The sequence below is a fragment of the Quercus suber genome, unplaced genomic scaffold, assembly GCF_002906115.3.
Source record: "Quercus suber isolate HL8 unplaced genomic scaffold, Cork oak 2.0 scaffold_392, whole genome shotgun sequence".
NCBI lineage: Eukaryota > Viridiplantae > Streptophyta > Magnoliopsida > Fagales > Fagaceae > Quercus > Quercus suber.
The window spans coordinates 201,873-222,058 of record NW_027069844.1 but is presented as its reverse complement, the minus strand read 5'-3'; the positions used below and the strand labels follow the sequence as shown (position 1 = coordinate 222,058).

Below are 20,186 nucleotides of genomic sequence, written 5' to 3'. Positions count from 1 at the left end.
CAAGAAATCTAGTACTTAGAATGATGGAAACAAAGATGGAATTGATAAATGACTTCCTTTGGGTGGAAGACAAACCACAAGACAATTCTAAATTCATCAATGATCAGCCTACTGCCTACATCGTTTATTTAAATAATCAACTCCTTCAACATTCAAACTAAGGATAAGATAAATTAAAGATAAAGATAAGAAGAAATTTGAATTCAAACTCCTAAGATTTCTGCATCAGCTCCTTTTGCACAGCAGCAGGACTCTTGTTATTCTTATCTCCAAGAATAGCCAGGTATTTAGGATTAGGTTGAGGCTTTCTAGGACTCTTGCGTGGTTTTCCATCACTTGCCCCCCCTTGAAGTGGAACCTTGTCCCCAAGGTTAATAGCTGGAAATTGCTACTGGAGTTGTTCAACATCCTCCTAAGTTACATCTTTAGTTGCCATATTTTTCCATTGCACCAATGCTTCTGTGTATAGCTTAGTTTCTCGCTTCACCCACTTGTAGTCCAGAATGCAGATAGGTTCTAACATGGGCCTGTGCTCCTCAAAGTATGGAGGCAGAATGCTAGTGATATTGCTGGAATCACCCACCTTCCTCTTCAACAATTACACATGAAACATTGGGTGGATCTTAGAGTCCACAGGTAGTGCTAGATGATATGCTACAGCTCCTACCTTAGCCGTGACTTGAAATGGCCCAAAATACTTGCTTGCTAGCTTCTGATGTGCACTTCGAAAAATACTATGCTGCCGATACGGTTGAAGCTTAAGGTACACCCAATCACCAACTAGGAATTGTTTTTCCCTATGCTTGGCATCTGCATATTGCTCATCCTATTATTTGCTCGCTGCAAATTCCCTTTTAGCTCCTTCAACAACTGGTTTCGGTTAATCAAACTCCGATCAACCTCATTCACTGGAGATGATTCAACTAAATAATGGACCAATACTGGTGGGGGTTGACCATAGAGTGCTTGAAAGGGAGTGGTACCGGTAGAGTGATGATAAGTTGTATTGTACCAATACTCTGCCCAAGCTAAAAATTGCTCCCACTTCTTTGGACTCTAACTTGCATAACATCGAAGGTATTGCTCAAGGCAGTGGTTTATCACTTCAGTTTGCCCATCGGTCTAGGGGTGATAAGCTGAGCTAGTTTTCAATTGTGTCCCTTGTAGCTTAAAGAACTCTCGCCAGAAAGAACTTATAAAAAATGGGATCTCTGTCACTAACAATAGATCGAGGAATTCCATGTAACTTCACCACCCCAGAGACAAACACATCAGCTATCTTACTTGCTGAATAGGGATGGCTTAGAGCAAAGAAATAAGCGTACTTTGTTAGGTGATCAACTACCACCATAATGGAAATTTTTCCTGCAAAAATAGGTAGGCCATCAATGAAGTCCATACTAATATCTTCCCATACTTGAGATGGAATCGGCAAAGGTTGGAGTAGGCCAGCAGGTGAACGTGATTCACTCTTGTTTCTTTGGCACACGTCACATATTGCCACATAATCCCAAACATCCTGCTTCATGGCTTCCCAATAGAAATTTTGTGACAATCTTCTATAGGTTCTTAACACTCTAGAATGACCCACCATTTTTGAATCATGAAATTCCTTTAAGAGCACTTGTTTTAGTGAAGATGTTGGTGCAATCACCGCTCGATTTTTGTAGAACAAGATTCCCGCTTGCTACTTGTGATGCGGCATGGTCTCTGGTGCTTCTTGCAACATACGAAGTTGTTTTATTAAGTATGGTTCTTCAATGTTGACTTGCTTGATTTCCTCCCAAATATCAAATTGTGGCTAGCTTGCTCCATAGTACTCAATAATAGCAACAAGTAGCGGTCTATCGGTCATCCTTGACAATGGATCTGCTGCTGCGTTGGTTTTACCAGGCCGATACTTAATTTCATAGTTGAATCCCACTAACTTTGCTACCCATTTCTGTTGTTTCGGTGTAACCACTCTCTATTCCAATAGGAACTTCAAGCTTTTTTAATTGGTCCATGTCTAAAATTTTCTCCCCAACAAGTAAGGTCGCCATAACTTGACTGCCTCCATAATTGCCAGCATCTCCTTGGAATAAATCAATCATGCCCGTTTAAATGGACCCAACGCCTTGCTCAAATAAGCAATGGGTCGTCCCTTTGGACTTAACACAGCCCCAATCCCATAATCAGAGGCATCTGTTTCAACAATAAAAACATCAGTGAAATTCGGTAGAGCCAACACCAGAGTAGTCACCATGGCACGTTTGAGTTTTTCAAATGACTCATCTGCCTTTGCACTACAAGAAAATGTATTTTTAGTGACGAAAAAATTCGTCACTAAAAGTCCAGTTTTTCGTCACTAAGAACCTTTAGTGACGAAATTGGACTTTTAGTGATGAAATTCATTTCTTCACTGTAGCCTTGTTGCTAAAAGTCTTGGCGACAAAAAATTTCGTCACTAAAAGTCCGATTTGTTCAAAAAAAAAAAACTTTTAGCGACGAAAACGTTTCGTCGCTAAATGTTTTACTCGCTAAAAACAGTATTTAGTGACAAAAATATTTCGTCACTAAAACCATTTTAGTTTATTAAATCATATTTAGTGACGAACAATTTCATCACTAAAACTATTTTCAAGTACATATAGTGACAAAAAAATTCGTCACTAAAACTATTTTTAAGAAAATCCATGCACATATAGCAACGAAAATTTTCGTCACTAAAACCATTTCTTACAAATTCCCACTGCATTTAGTGACGAAATATTTCGTCACTAAAACAATTTTTTGTTGCCATATTTGTGACGAAAAAATTCGTCACTAAAACTTATTTTCTGTTTTTATTATTTTCATGACGTTGATATTAACCTGTAACCTGTCATTACATTATTAAAACCTCACATTTGATTAACACATTTATTTTAACAACACATTTATAAAAAATCGATCCATACATTCCACAAGTTAAAATTCAAACTCCTTCCATACAATAATTGTTTGCAACACATACAATAACTTAAGATGTTTTATAACAATACAAAAAATGTAACATAATATAATTAGAACTCCCTAAAGCCAAAAGATGTCCTCATATGTCTTCAAATAATGCCAAAAGTAAATCCCCTAAAGCCACCAATAAGAAATCTGCACAAAAAAAAAAAACACTACTACATTAAAATCGTAAAGTAAAAACATTAACTATATTATAAAAAACATTTCTAACAATTAGTTTCAAATGATACATAAAAAATGAAGTGTTTTAACTTAAAGATAAAGTACTAACCAATAAGTGATTTAACTTGAAGATGAACCACCCCCATAGTTAAAACTGTCATCATAACCCTTACTCCTCAAAAAATTAGGAATATTCTTTTGGATCTCATCTTGCTTAGCTCGCGCCTCTTGCTCCTAAGCTCGCTCCTCTTCGTCCCTAACTCTTGCCTCTTTGAGCTCAATTATCTCATTTTCTAACCGATGAATATACTCTACTGAAGAACTAAATGAGGCAGTAGTTACTAGAGAAGAGGAAGGTCTCATGCCAAGTCCTTTTACAATACCAGATTTTTTCTTAAAAACCAAGTTTGAGATTTCCTCTTGTGTAAGGGGAATTGCATTAGGATCTTGACAAATGATCCTCTTGCACTTTGAGAATAGTTTCCTATCATTTGAAAGAGAAGGAAAAAAAAAAAAACAACAACAATCACAACATTAATACTATATATGTAATAGCTTTACAAACATAATAAGGATGGAATAATAGGGATGGAATGATACATATACATATGTCGCTTCATCCTCATGGTGTATCCACTTATTTGTGTTTGGATTAAAATGAACATCTTTGTAGACTTTTGCCAATTCAGGAACTTGGCCGCAATTATTATTTGTCTAATTAATTAACATGAAAAGTGTTAGTTATTTATAGTTAATTAATCACAACATGTAATATACTAAGGTTTAAGAAAATGAAAAAACACGCACCTCCTCATCAACCCTAGTAGCAAGTGCCTTTGTCCCGCATCTATGTTTGCTTGAAGTTTTGCTTCTATTTTCAGAGTTAATTCTTGATTTTTCCTAATAAAGAACATTCAAGATATTTATTAGATCATGAATAAAACAGTATATACCATCTAAGTATTAATCTAATCATTTGACAACATAATATAGTAAATATTGGATAATAATAATATACGCATAAATAATTTACCAGCCAGTCTGTATTGGTCCATTTCCCTTCAATGAGTCCAGTCCACTGCTCAAGTGTGACATTCTTTGCTGGTTGGATTTTTGCATAGTCAGCACCATGAGATCATACAAGCTTTTTATAAGTCTGATACAACTTGTTAGAGCAGCTACTCAATAATTTTTCACATTTTGTATTTATTGTTTTCGTTACCAAGTTGGAATCTCTTTTAAGCTCAAACTGATCCTGTAAAATGAAGTATATATGTATTATAAAAATATTATTATATGAATTTAATATACTTAGTGACAACAAAGACGAGTTAGATGTTATTAATATAAATTTACTGCGATATTTTGAAGCACCACATCTCTAGTAGCAGCATTGACACTTTTCCAATTTTTTTCGTTGTAACTAAATAAATTACTTCGCTCTTGTACGCCAATTTGATTAACAAGCTTGCATGCATTCTTCCCAACAAGAGCATCATATTTTGCAGCTATATGTACTGGTAGTTTACCACTTTTTTCAACAAGTGCCCGTATTGCTATACCACGTGTTGTTTCATGGGTATTTCTGCTAGTAGATCCTATTTAAAAATTATCAATATTATAAAATTACACATTCTATGTACATTAAGTATAATCTCAATAGTAAAGGCAAGGTGCAGTTGCAATTAAGTATGTTCTATGTAATTACCAGTCGTACTAGTTAATGCGTCGGTAGCCTCCGCCCTCGAAGAACTTTGGGTGGGAGGATTTGATTCAAGAGGTGTTTTTGTAGATTGAATCATAGATTGGACCACCGGGATAGATGCCTCACCTTGCAAGCGTGTAAGTCGTCATGGTGCCATCTGTAACTAGAAACATACATATATTGGAACAACAAAGTCATTACAAATAATAAAACAATAAAGTTATTATCTATTGTACCCTATGGAACATCTATTGTACCTTATGGATTAAAGAGTTAGATGACTCAACATCATTCTCATCGTCACCAATAGGTGGTACATAATCATCATCTACCACAACACTATAACAAAGATGGAATTGATAAATGACTTCCTTTGGGTGGAAGACAAACCACAAGACAATTCTAAATTCATCAATGCCCAGCCTTCTGCCTACATCGTTTATTAAATAATCAATTACTTCAACATTCAAACTAAGGATAAGATAAATTAAAGATAAAGATAAGAAGCAAGTTGAATTCAAACTCCTAAGATTTCTGCATCAGCTCCTCTTGCACAGCAGCAGGACTCTTGTTATTCTTATCTCCAAGAATAGCCAGGTATTTAGGATTAGGTTGAGGCTTTCTAGGACTCTTGCGTGGCTTTCCATCATTTTGCAATTTCTTGAAATCCCCCGCACACACCCACGATAGTGAATACTTATTCTTCAATCGTCTTAGCTTAGCCCTTGATTCATGATGAATATTCGTGTCTGGTTTGCCATAGAATCCTGTAAATCTCCACTCCCCATCTTTTCCCTTATTCACAATGGCGTCTATGTGGTTATGGGAATATGAATCCATTGTAAAATCACATTCCTTTTTCCACAAGACAGCCACTCCTCCTCCTCTATTTTCTTTGGATACCTCAACCAAACCAGCAAATTTATATTGAGCCTTGATTGTTTCTAGCCTAGCTTTATCAAGCCATGTTTCGGCTAAGAACACGACTGAGGAATCTTGTGCCCGAATCATATCTCCGAGCTCCTGCTCTGTCTATGGGTTCTCAAGCCCATGATAGTTCCAACATAGGAGATTCATTATCCTTGGCAGGGTTGAGTATCAACCTCTGCCAATAAAATATGGGTCTTCCCATCATCATGTGATACTTGTTGTTTCTTCCTTGGCACCTCATGATCTTCAATGTCCACACCTGACCGCTTCAATGTTTGTGAGGAAAGGGGTTCGTATGATTCTACATTCTTACCCCGAGGAATTCTTTTCCATGTTGAAGCAGCATACGTATCTTGCAATCCTGATTTTGCAATAGGTTTTGCTTGAGTAAGTGGCACGTGAGGGGTAGCTTCTTTAGGGTTTTCACTTAATAGAGGCACGTGAGGAGAGGACTCACTTAGCAACTCACGTGTATCCCCTAGGTTCTGTGATATTCCAGATATTTCCACCGCCTCATTCAATAGGCAATCCGAGATTGTGTGCGTTTCCTCAGTAACGTATTCCCTCTGATTACCTTTCTCCAAATCAAACTTCTTTAATTCCTTATCTATCTCATTTATTTTCTCCGCAAAATACTCTCCTTGATTTGGAATTCCTCCTCTGAATGATTGTCCTTCCAAATTGGTCTTATTCGCATTAACTTCAGTAACGCCCGTAATGGCTTCTTCATTAGGCGTGTTGTTTTGAAACTGAAACTCCTCCCCTCCACCACCGGGAGCACCACCTTTCACAGCTGTTTGTGGCACTCTTTGATCAGTCCTCTTCCCGTGTACTCCCTTTCTGCCACCAGCCTCAACTTCCTTTCTCCTTGTTTCATAGTATCCTGAGACAATGATCACTGAATTTTTGTGTATGGGCAGTGGTGAAGCACGTAACCATGGGCCATATTCTTGATCTTCTTGTCGTAGGGTGCCGTTGCTTTGTATCCAGCGTTCGCAGTCTTTATCGAAGTGATTCAGGCAGCCACAATAGTAACAAACATTTGGTAAATGTTTGTACTTGAATGAGACCCAACCCTTCGATCCATCTTTCTGTGAAATAACTCTTCCGCGGCAAAGGGGAAGATTGACATCAATCCGAACCCTAATCCTCATTAATTCCCCCTGTTCAACTTCCCTGAGATTCACATCCTTCCTTACCTCTCCCACAGCTTCACAAAGCTTTTCAGCAACCTCCCGACTCAAAAATTGGACTGGTATATCGTGTACTTGCACCCATAAGGAAACATGGTCGAAGACTAACTCCTTTGCTGGTATGCTATTATCATAGCGCTAAATCAATACTAAGTGTTTGTCAAAGCTCCACGGCTCCCCTTCAAAAATTTTTTCTACTTCTTCATCATTGTCGAACACAAATAACAGAAAATGGTTACCCACGTTACGTACTTTGAAACCATTTTTTGACCTCCAAATGGAATTGAAGGTTTTAATAATGGCCACAGTATTTAGCGCACGTTTTGTGAGAAATTTTGCTGCAATGGTATAGTTTGGCACTTCCGTTGTCTTCTTAAATTGAAATTCTCCTCCTTCTCTATCATTCAACGACAAATTTTCCCATCGTTGAGTAAGAGTATTCATGTTACTCAACCAAGTTCACTGAGAACCAAGTGTTTCCCACAACCCAAAAAAAAAAAAAAATTCCCGACAAAACCTCCAAGTAACAGTGTTACTTAAGGTACTCAACAAAAACCTCACAAGATAGTGGACAGCTAATTCTACAGTCTAAGAGAAAGGGGAGTCACTTTTCCTTAGCATCGAGAAACTTGAGAGACTTACACTAAGAAAAAGTGTGAGTTAGATCTTAACAAATTGGAAATAAACTAATACATAAAAGTTTATTGTATTTAGATCTCGCTTGGACTTCACTTAACAACAATAATTCATATGTTAATTGTATTTAAAAACAATAAATGATTTCTAAGATTAATCTTAGCAACAATAATTATTATCTTTATAGTATTAATAAATAATATGTAATGAACTTATAGTTTATTTTATATGAGAAACACTATGTTCATAATATGCTCATAATAAAACCTAAATGACAGATTATTACTAACTGTTACTGATGAGAAAAAGAGTAATTTCAGTAGTGAGTTTAAATTAGAACTAATAACAACTTATAGCCTAAAATTTGTTAAAAAAGTATTGTGAAAATATAGCACTTCTCATCTTTTATTCTCTTACTAGTACGTACTATGAAAATTTTTTAATAAATAAATCACGTAGACTGCAAAATTCACTTTTTTTCTTTACTCAAAATGCATCTTCTTATTGACCCCCATAAAAATATATCTTAGACTTGCGACTGAGTGGGTTGAATGAGTTATATAAATGCCCATGAAATAGATTAATTTTTCTAACCCGAAAATACAATTGATTTTTTTTTTTGGTAGTGGGTGGAATTTTAATGATTTTTCTTAGGCATGTGCTCAATTATGTTATATTAACCACTTGTTTTTCTCATCATTATTCAATGTGGGGCTTCACTCACATGTGTATACCCAACAAATAGGTTATGTGTAATGCTCTTGCTATAGAATAACCCATCGTTTTGTGCTTCCACCAAGTTCCAATTGTTCAGACACAATAATGGGTTCTCAGAGAATGATTTAAATGTTTTATGTAGCTACTTCAAGAGTTGGCAAAATGGCAATAGAATTTAATATGCAATTTAAATTGCAGAGCGGGATTAAACATCTATCATCGATGATACTACATTGAATGGATGGGGGTTGGGCCTTGGGCTGGGGAGCCAATTGGACAGGAGCCAATCCAATCACATTGCATGAAGGGCAGAGACAATTTTCCTCACACTATGAATCGAAAGATATTACCAAAAAATTTGTGAAGATACCACTCACCAAACTGCTAGCACTCTACTCGGACTTTGTCAAAATTATATTTACATTCTGTCCACCACAATGCTTTTGCTTTACACTGATTTGATCGTCATGTTGTTGTGCTGCTATTTGGCCATGATAGAGTATCGCCTTAAGCAGGTATGCTATCCAAATTCCACCTCACTATGACATGACCATGCATACATACTGGCCAGGTACACTCTCTTGTACCCCTCTATAACATTATAGTCTTGCAGACATGCATCCTCCTCTTTCTCATGATCTCTTTAGCCAATGATGAAATTCTACAGCTATGTTGCCAAAATTATGTCTTTACCCTGGTTTCCTGATTTTCCATTAAAAATCAAGTTTTCAAAACTTTTTTTTTTAAAAATTATGTTGCCAAAATCTTGTATTAGAATTGATTTCCTGATCTCCATTTAAAAAAAAAAAAAAAAAAAAATCTGATCTTCCAAAACTATCTTTTTAAAGTAATTATGTTGCCAAAATCCTATCTCATTAAAAAATTTTGATCTTCCAAAACTCTCTTCTCAAAGTAGAAATTTTTTTTATTATTAATTCTATTTAAATTCTAGTTTTAAGGTTTCCCCTTTTTCAAAAATTCCATCAACTAATGAAATCATGAAGGAGGCTCCCTTTTGTGTAATCACTTGATTCAAACCTCATCAATCGAAGAAACACATTATTCACAACAGAATGATGGGATCTTGAGGATGGTTAGTGTAACATCCCAACCTAATTGCATTATTAATTTTATGGGTTTATATACTTAGTATTATCTTAATTACTTTTAGTGAATAAAACTTTGATATTGTGATATTATAAAAGATATATGCTCTTTTAATGATAGAAAGAAGTTTATAGAGGTAAGGGTTTATATGCAAAGTTATATTGTTGTTTGGGCCTTTCTAGAATATAAGCTTATAAGGAGGGAAAGTAAATTTTAAAAAGTTGTAAGGTGAGCCATCAGCTCACTTTTCCCCTTAGCAAACACGTGCCCCACCCAAAATCCTTTTCTCTTGTCTTCTTTGCTGCACTAGAACATTTTCTTGTTCTTCTTTCTCTGCTCTTTTCTGTTCATTTTCCTTTGTTCTTACACGGTAGCACCATCTCACACTCCAACAACCCTCCCTCTTTCACCAAAACCACATATCTCTCTCTAAAGAAGAAATTAAAAGATTAACATCAAGTTTCAGCTTCAAAGTTTGTGGGTAAGTAAATAAAAAACTTATCCCATTTTGGGTATTTTGATAGTATAATTGTTTTCTTTAGTTTCCCTTCTTTATCCTCTAATTTGATTGTAGAAGCTGAAATTTGTGATTCTGTGCTAGTAATTTGAAAGATTGAAGATTTATGGTCAATTGGATGCTTATTAATGCATTTTAATATGTATAATATAGGTATAAAAATACCCAAATGAAATGAAGGCCAATTGCATTTATTTGATGATTTTGTGAGAAAATATGTTAAAGCTGTCACTGTGACAGATTTGGTGTTTACAACAAGAAAAATCTGGATTAAATCATTTTTTTTGTGAATTAGGATGTAGGAGTAGTTCTTATGAATTCTAAGACACATATGTTTGTAATGGAAGTGGTCTCACAGCAATTGGATCAATATAAAAATAATGGCTTAATTTCTAAATTGCATGAAATTCTGTTAGGACAGATTTGAACATGTTGTCTTGTATGATTTTTGATAAATCATGGTTTTGTGTTTTGACTCCGAAATTGATATTATCTTTACTAGACATCCAGATGAGTGACTCTGAAAAATTTCATGAAATTTGGATGTGTTTGGATAGCCCATTTGTATTTTACAAGTGAGGCATATGCTGCTGAAATGAGCAGTGAACAGTAAATGATATACTTGACTTTGAGGATTTAATTCTAAAGTTAGGATAAATATTTTGAGCTATAAATTAGTATGCTCATCTTTTGGTATGTCTAGATCATAGATAAATTTTGTATGCATTGATTTCTCTATGGTTTGGTACATAATGTGCTTGATGAATGTATCATAATGGGAATTAAGATTTTCTTGAGTCTAAGATTTAGGTTGTGATTGATGTATAAGTTTATATATTTAGGAAGAGTTGTTGATAATAAGTTTTGGTCTTTCATTTAGGTGACGAGAACAAGAACGTGGACACTTGAGCTCCTTTTATACAAATCTCTCGCATCTTTTGTTTTCAGGTAAGGGATATGTGACATGAGCGTTTGATAAGTATAAGGATTGTTTAGAAAATTATTATGTATTAAACCTTTTAATTAGAGATATTAAATATAAGCATGATTTAAGTAAAGATATATGTTTGTAATAAATATAAGCATGATTTAAGTAAGGATATATACTTGTAAGTTGTTCAATCTTATATATATGATAATTTTAGCATATTGATGCTTTTACTTATATCATGAAGATAATATTTAAGAATGAAGTGGATATGCTACTGTTATGAAATATTTGTGTAAAAGTATAATTATCAGAAAAATATAGTTTTCGATTATTCCATTGTTATGATCTGAATTTAGCTAGTAGGGGTTATAGTACTGGTATTTCTTTGTAGATTTTGATTGGCCATTATAAGTGGTGAAGACTCTGCTGTACTTGCCCTTGTTGGGAATGGCCAACTTGTGGAGAATGCCAACCGACCCCCATGGTTGATGATATGATCACATCGAAAGGGGTGTACTTTCTGATATGATCCTGGAATTTCTAAGCATTGCGGGGAATGTTGTGATAGACTTACAATTGGACTAAATAATATGTATCATAAATGAGCTATTAAGCTATTTAGAATTTATAAGAAAGGTATAATGATAAGAAAGATATGTTGAATGTGTTATAAGTCTGATGGAAAGTTTATGATAAAGTATTTAATAGTCTATTTAAAGATAAGGTTGCTAAATTATTTTAAGTTTCTTATTATATCCTTTTATTATTATATGAAAGGAAAATGATGTATTTTCATTTGAAAGTTCATAAGTTATTTTAAGAATAATATGAAGACTATTTATTAAAGAGGGTGCACCTATAAAATATTTGATTTACATGCATCTTTATTAAATGCTCATGGAGCTTAAAACCTTACTGGGTTTAACAGTTAACCCTATTATATTTTAGTGCACGGGTTCTTTTCTAGAAGCAATGAGAGTATTAGAGGTGGCAAGGAATCTGTGATTCTTATTTGTTAGAATGTATAGTTTTTGTTGTATAGTAGTTTACCTCTTTTGTTGTATAAAAAGAATCAAGATATACTTGATCCTTTTGAGCACTGATGTAATTCAAAACCTTAGCTTGCTCCGAACCCCAGTTTTATGTCTTAGGGTTAGGTTTGTAAATAATAGTTTTGTTAAACATTTAGCTATGTAATATTTACATGAATACCTTAAGTTTCAGCCAACTTGTAATCTTGCAAAGTTCGAAATGAAATGAAGTTTCAAAGTTTTACGAATTTTGTATATTATGACTTTTATGCAAGGAAATAAAAAGGAATACAAGAAACGATTTTTGATAAGCACCTTAACCTTAAGTTGGTTCGTGTTAGTATTGAGGTAAACTTGATATTAACATGTCAGTCATGTTCTAAATTTTGAAGTACAGGTTTGGGTCGTGATCGTTAGGACTTCCCATCATAACGTGGAAAACATTGAGATTTTTAGTTTTTTTTCAACATTAATTCTTGCAAGTAACGGGCCTCTCAAAAAGGTTTTTAATGTAAAACCATTTCTTCCTTTAAGATCAAAACTATAAATATTTAAACACATTTATTATTCTCAATGTATGTAGGATATCATGGGAGAAAGTATTTATTTATTTTTTTATATATTTTGCATTGCACATATTTTTAAGGGATAATCAAAATTATGGTACTGACTATGGTAGGGCATAGTGGAGTGTTTAACACCTTCCCTACGCTTAATCTAACCCCTAAACCTGTTCTAGCTCCAAACAATGTTTATCTTATTTGGTTATAGAAACTAAATTTGGAAAAGCCCAATTTTTAAAATTTAGGTGATCAATCACACCTTTAATAAATCCCAATGATTGATAGCAACTCCAAACACTCACTTTCTGCACACTAGCACCACGAGTGCAATTAGCGAAAGCAATGCACACACGAGATGGATTGTGAGAGAGAGAGACGAAATTTTGTCTCTCACACATACATTGTGTCACCCATCTTCAAAAAATTCATCATTAAAACCCTTGGAGTATGATGTCGGGTTTTTCTAGCTTGCGCAGGGTTGTCAACAATTAAAACTTTTCTTGTTTATAATGGACATCTTGTTGGGGAAGAATTCTCTCGTAGTGGTTTTCCTTTTGGAGTTTTCTCCATCAGTTTTCTCCTTCATCTCTATATTGTGCATCTATTGTTTTATGATATGGTGCATGTTGGTATACAATTAATTAATCTACTGCATAATACACAACTAGGGTCTAAACTACCTATTCTGTTTCTTCTTATAATTGAACCTAATTCCCCAAATATGTCTCATAACATAATTTTTTACCCAATATTTCAAAATGAACTTATACATTTACTGTTATATTTTCCACATGCCTAAAAGAATTTATAATAGTTTACAACAAGGGAAAAAAAGTGCCAAAACAGATAGTTTATTAATCAACGTGAGATAAAAGTGGAAGGAAAAATGATGATGAAGGTTCACCTATTTCTAAACTTGACCTTGATAAAATAGAAATGTCATTCCAAGGCACCATTTCTTCATTTCTAACATAATCAAGCTCTTCAAAATTTGGTTGATCAGGGGAAATTTTTTGAACTCCCTCTAACTCCATCATGATCTCCATCATCGTAGGTCGTTTCTTTCCATACGAGTGCAAACATCTTTGTGCAAGATTAGCAATTGCCATGACTTCATGTTTATTACCATCATTCCTTACTTGAGTATCAAGTATGTCAACGAGACGGTTCTCTTTTACTGAATGAATGAAATATGTAGATAAATTTATATCTTCTTGTGATGATCTTGTTAAAAAAACTGGCTTTTTTCTAGTTAAAAGCTCAATAAGGACTACTCCAAAACTATAAACATCACTTCTTTTTTTTTTTTCTTTTTTTTTTTTTTTTTTTTTGGGTAAATTGGCTTATTTGAAAGTATTCTGGATCCAAGTATCCAAAAACTGTGGTTACATGACTTTGGTCAATGGCCACTAATCTTGAAGTTCCAAAGTCTGCTACTTTTGCTCTATATTTGTTATCGAGGAGTATGTTTGAGGATTTTATATCTTGATGGTAAATGGGTTGTGAAGTTGCCGAGTGTAAGTAAGAAAGAGCTCCTGCAACTTCTGTGGCAATTCTTAAGCATATATCCCATGTTAATAATGGAAATTCTTCATTCTCTTCACGAATGTACAGAAAAAGTGTCTCATTGGGAATAAATTCATAAACTAACAAAGGAACTTTTGTCTCTAAACACCACCCAAGCAATTTGACCACATTTCTATGGTTGATTTGGGAAAGAATGATAATCTCATTAATGAATTTTTCAATATTCCCCTTATCCACTGTGTTACATTTTTAATTGCCACAATTCTTCCATCAGCTAACATTCCTTTATAAACTGTACCTTGCCCACATTTACCAAGTATTTTGTTTTTGTTAAAATGATTGGTCACATTTTTCAGCTCCTTTGAATTGAATAATTTTGTCTTTTGAACATTGTTGTCATTTGAAGATAATTGTTGTTGTAATAATAAACCACCATTTTTTATGAAGAATTTTTTCTTGAGCTTGATTTTATTTCTTTTCTTTATCATTCTGTACAAGCACCATATAATAGTGAATAGAAACAATGCCCCAATGCTTGAACAAATAACTGCACAGGTCAAGAAAATTAAATAGAAATATCACATCAACCTAAATTTGGATTATATAATATTATGAATAAGTGTGAAATAGATTTGGACAAAAGTACAATGAATTGAAAATATCTTTCACATGTTTTAAAATAAGTTACTCATTTTTTTTTCTTTTTTTACATTAATATTTCTCATAATATCCTAGAATATAAAATGGTGTTAACTACTAATTAATTTCTTAGAAAGAATAAAATTTATTATTTTGTTTTATGGAAACATTTTTTATACATGAAATTTATTGTTAGGTACTTGATTTTTCATGCAAGTCTATTGTGTTTTAAGGGGCTTATGAGCCCAACATAAATTTCCCCGTTGCATGGCTCCAGCTAACTTTGCAACATGTACCTGGCAGTCCTGCCTTACATGAGCTTAAACACCTAATTGGCGAATTCTTATTATAGATTATAAAATTTACTACCAAAAAAAATTGTATAGTAGTGCTAAAATACTTCACTCATTTCTAGGACTAACCAAAATACTTCACTCATTTCTCCTGTATTTTCTTCCATTATTCAAATACCTCACATCTCCTTTTATATGTTGACTTTGATTAAAGTATGATGCCAAATTTTTTATCCCTTTTTAGTGAACAATGACTGAAAAAGATGAGCTTGTCCTCTCTTCTCACACCACATTCAAGCTTACTGTAAAAATCTATATCATAATAGATTAAAAAATCTAAATTGAAATGAAGAATTATGCAACTTTATAGAGAGAAATTGTCTTTTCAAGATAGATTTGTAATATTAGATATAGACAATCATATTATGATTTAGAACATTTTTAAGGTTAAAAAAAAAAAAAAAAGCATGTAAGAGAAATGAGTAATGCAATTCAGCTAAAAGTACGAAACTATCAAATTATAAAATGCATGATTTATCTTTTAGTGATAGATTATCAAAAGAACAAAAACTTAAAAGCTAATGTACTTCTTCATCTTCTAAGCTTACATAAATTTAGTAAACTAAAAGTGCATGAAATATAGTTATTTATTTATTTATTTATTTTTTATAATCCGTTCTAGCTAATAGAAAGGTAGGATACCCAAGTGACCTAGTCATTCCCTTCCATGATCCATTGAACTGAGTGAAACCAATAAACTAAGAGTACAATTCTATTTTCCAAGTAAAAAAAAAAATTTAATCCATACAGAAAATTTAACTAAAAAATATATATATATATATATATATGCTAATGAATGGATGTTAGAATTGTATATTTGGCATTGTTTTATGTTTTCAAGATATCCAAAGTTTAAATTTCCTTTCTCCTGGTGTAACTATTGAATTATCAAAAACACTAAAGACATTTAACTTTTGATAAAACTCACAATATTGTGCCATATAGACTTTTGAGACCTCACAATTTTACACAAAATTATTTTAATATATACTTTTTAATTGATTTTGAATTCTATTCTATATTTAACCATCCATTAGAATTTCAGCACATCATATCTTCTATAAATTCTAGAATATATAATTTAATAAATAAATAAATTTACAATAAATTCTGATTCCTAGAATACATAGCGCAATCATAAAATAAATTCTGATTAAGATCTACTACAATTATCAACTTTTTTACTCAAAAAAAAAAAATATCAACTTTAATAATTAGAATAAAAAAATTATCATATTATATAAATTTTTACATGCATTACACAAGTTACTGACTAATATTTATAATATTGAAGGCATTTGACTTATGGTCCACCTCAAATATTTTGCCAAATACACTTTTGAGGCCACACAATTTTACAAGTCATTGTAATATTTTTTAATTGAATTTAATTTTTTTTCCTATATAAATTTAAACCCATCATTTGAATCATGGTACATTATATTTTATTTTAATGGTAGAATATATGTAGTTTTATGTACAAACCCAATAATAATAAATGTTTCAGTAACTATCATGATTATCGAATTTCATATTTAGACTAAAGAAATGAAAAAAAAAAAAAAAAAACAGAGATCATATTAAAAATTTTTCGTGCATCACACGAGTTAAAATCAGCATAAGGCATACCTATAACGGTTAAAAAATTGACATACCTATAATGGCTATCTTCACTGGAGATTTTGGCTTGTTGCAATGGTAGCTACCTTGTATATTCACAGAATCTGACTTGTTGGGACATTTATTGAGTGTTTTGCTTTCGATTCGTTTATATCTGATTGAAATATATAGGAAAACAAATTACAAATTAGAATCAGCAGCCAACAGATACTTTACAACTAATGCCCCTGCCTCAATTGAAAGAAAGAACATTATTATTACTTTCAAAAGCAATATTAAAAATAAAAAAAAAAATTAATATGACATTAAATTCTTAATTTAGTAATTTATTCTTCTTCATAAAAATTTGTATAATAAGAAATTAAATTTGGGATAATTACCTAATAACATCGCTTACGTAAGTCTAACTATTAAGTATATTTGAGTCATTAGTGGAACTTGTGGGTTCTAGTTAGCTCAACTGGTAAAGTCTCTGATGGTTGAATAAGAGATCTGGGGTTCAATCACCGCTTACACCAAAAACTGATTCGTGTCTTGGTTTGATAATAAAGAGCTATTATTAGAAGCAGACGCCATAGGTTGAAATTCTCTCTCAAAAAAAAAAAAAAAAAGAGTCATTACTGGAACTTTAACAGCTTATTCATTCAAAATATCCTTAACAGATAATATATATATATATATATATGTATGTATGTATGTATAAAGAATATACAAATGTTTAATGAGTTTTCTTTCAAAAAAATATCATTTACGTTTAATGAGTTTTCTTTCAAAAAAATATCATTTAACCACCCCGCACTATTGGTGTGATGATTACTTCATAAGTATAAAGTTTTTATGAGATGCGGGGGGACAAGAGTCAGGGTTCAAGTCTCTAGAAGAAAACTTCACACACATATACACCTAGTTTATGTTAGAGTACGTAAGGTTGAATTTAATCAAATATATTGTTGGCTTTATTCCGTGCCAAATTTTTCTTGTAATTAATTCAGCATTTAGAAACATTGTATTTATGCGGGAATTTTGTAAGGGTAGTATGTGAGAGAGTGTGAAGAAATGTTCAAGAATGTGCAGTGAAGCAGGGACTCGTGACTAGATCTCGCGGGTGGCTAGCGGTTGGCAAGTTGTCAGAAGATGCACACGAGTGAAGCATGTAGAGAAGCTGAATCGTCATGCTTATTCATTCAAAATATCCTTAACATATAATATATATATATATATATATATATATAAAGAATACACAAATGTTTAATGAGTTTTCTTTCAAAAAAATATCATTTAACCACCCCGCACTATTGGTGTGATGATACTTTATAAGTATAAAGTTTTTGTGAGATGCGAGGGGACAAGAGTCAGGGTTCAAGTCTCCAGAAGAAAACTTCACACACATATACACCTAGTTTATGTTAGAGTACGTAAGGTTGAATTTAATCAACCATATTGTTGGCTTTATTCCGTGCCAAATTTGCTTGTAATTAATTCAGCATTTAGAAACGTTGTATTTATGCAGGAATCTTGTAAGGGTAGTGTGTGAGGGAGTGTGAAGAAATGTTCAAGAATGTGCAGCGAAGCAGGGACTCGCGACTAGATCTCGCTGGTGGCTCGCGGTTGGCAAGCCGCCAAAAGATGCACACGAGTGAAGCATGTAGAGAAGTTGAATCATCATGCTAGCTGTAGCACTACAGGACAAAAAGTCCAGACTGACCATTTAGTTAGCTCGCAGCTTGAACTTGTGACCTAGTCAAGTCACGAGGCGAAGTCGCTAGCCAGCTCTGTTTTGAAAAAATGACTCTTCGCATTCCAAACACCCACCACTATATATAAACCCTTATATCCACGAAATGTAGAGAGTTTTCGTAGAGAATTTTGAGAGAGAAATCATAGAGAAAAACAAGATTGACTCATTCACAATCTTTACATAGAAACTCTTCAAATTCCTTTACTCTCACCCTCTCCATTGTTAAATCCTTGAGAAGTTCTTACTGAAATCATTTTCTTATCATACCCACATCTATGAGAAGGCTTTTCAGTGCTTTGGAAAGCATTTAGAAAGGGACCAATGGTTATTGATTAATGCTATGGGCTATAGCGGAATCTGATAAGCTAAAGAAGAGAAAGGTTCGGCGCAACCTCGTTAGAGCAAGAAGCTTGGAGGGCTTAGGTACACTGGGTAGATTAGGCTTGGAAAGTCTTCTGCTGTTCATGTATCCCAACTTCATTCTTTAGTGGATTATTGACCGCTTGGAGGGCGGTGGAGAGGATTAACGTTGAGAGCTTTGGTTTCCTCTTCGATAACACATTGCTGTGTTGTTTTTGTGTTTGCATATCTCTTCACTTAATCTTTGCCATTTAATTTTTGCTGTGGATGTGATTTTAATTGGTTTATATTGTTTATCAATTCTATTATTACCTAATGTTCATGTTCCACACATTTATTGTTTGATTATAAGCTTGAATTGGTAATTTGTACTTGGAGGTCTAAACATTTATAGTGTTTTACATGCTATTTGAACAATCAGAGTAGAATTTCTCCCCTCAATTATCAAACTCCCATTCCCTAGAAGGAATGGAAAGTGAGGTTTTGGGAGGCTATTGTGGAAGGATGAGAATCCGAGAATATAGACAGATAGACTAAGGAGAATGTCAGGAGTACGAACCTTGAAAAACACTAATAGAACATCCTTAAGAAAATATGAGTAACCCATGCAGGTACAGGGAGACTATAACGCCTAAGGACCCCAAGGATACTGACATGCCCTCGGGAGATTGAGAACAAGGCTAAAGGCTGTAGGATGCAAAACAAGGATGAGGAGGAAGCCTTATCATCAAGCTAGGAAGGAAAGAGAAAGGATAGATAAAACATCCATTATCTTCACATTCAATACTCTGCATCCACTTAGCTTGTTGTATTAATGAAGAAATGATCTCTGAACAGTATCATCACAGCTCATAGCCTAGTGTGGAAGCCTTCTAGTAAGGCCTTGATGGGACAAGTATCAAGGGAATTGAACCCTAACCCTCCAAATGTAGGGTTCAGATACACCTTAGTTGATTATATAAGGTTGAGAAGCCCTTGGAAGAAGGGGATTCACTTTTTAGAAATACAAAACTATTTGCAATCACTAACTCAGACTAAATCCAAGGAGCTCAATATAGGTCCTTCAAGGCTTTTTCTTATCTATGTGCGCATGTTTACACTTTGACTCAATTAAATCAACTCCAGTTAAATCTTTTCCTCTTGTTAAGGGTGTTCAAAGTTGATTAAGCCTCCCATCTCTTCAAAATTAATTGTGTGAGCAAAAGTAACAAGTTTTGACTAAAGATTGACTTGTCTCATTTTTGCCCGCCACAATATATATATATATATATATATATAAACAGATGATGAATACAATGATGAGACATGCATGTCCTTTTGTGAAAGCATACGATAATGATAGATGTCAAAACTCTCTCCATTGTCATTTGAATCTCTTTTCTTTTTTCTTTTTTCTTTTTTTTTTTTTTTTTTTTTTTTTTTTTTTTTTTTTTTTTTTTTTTTTTTTTTTTTTTTTTTTT

General features: G+C 33.3%; 1 long non-coding RNA gene and 1 pseudogene across 1 annotated transcript; one reads left to right on the top strand and one right to left on the bottom strand.

The window, feature by feature from the left end:
* Positions 1-9,698: 9,698 nt before the first annotated feature.
* Positions 9,699-12,174, top strand: LOC111996936 (uncharacterized). The gene is made up of 3 exons (XR_002881294.2): positions 9,699-9,928; positions 10,845-10,912; positions 11,287-12,174. It is a non-coding gene; the product is annotated as an uncharacterized LOC111996936 (long non-coding RNA).
* Positions 12,175-13,343: 1,169 nt separating this feature from the next.
* Positions 13,344-17,802, bottom strand: LOC136062212 (wall-associated receptor kinase-like 10; annotated as a pseudogene).
* Between the last annotated feature and the right edge of the window lie 2,384 nt (positions 17,803-20,186).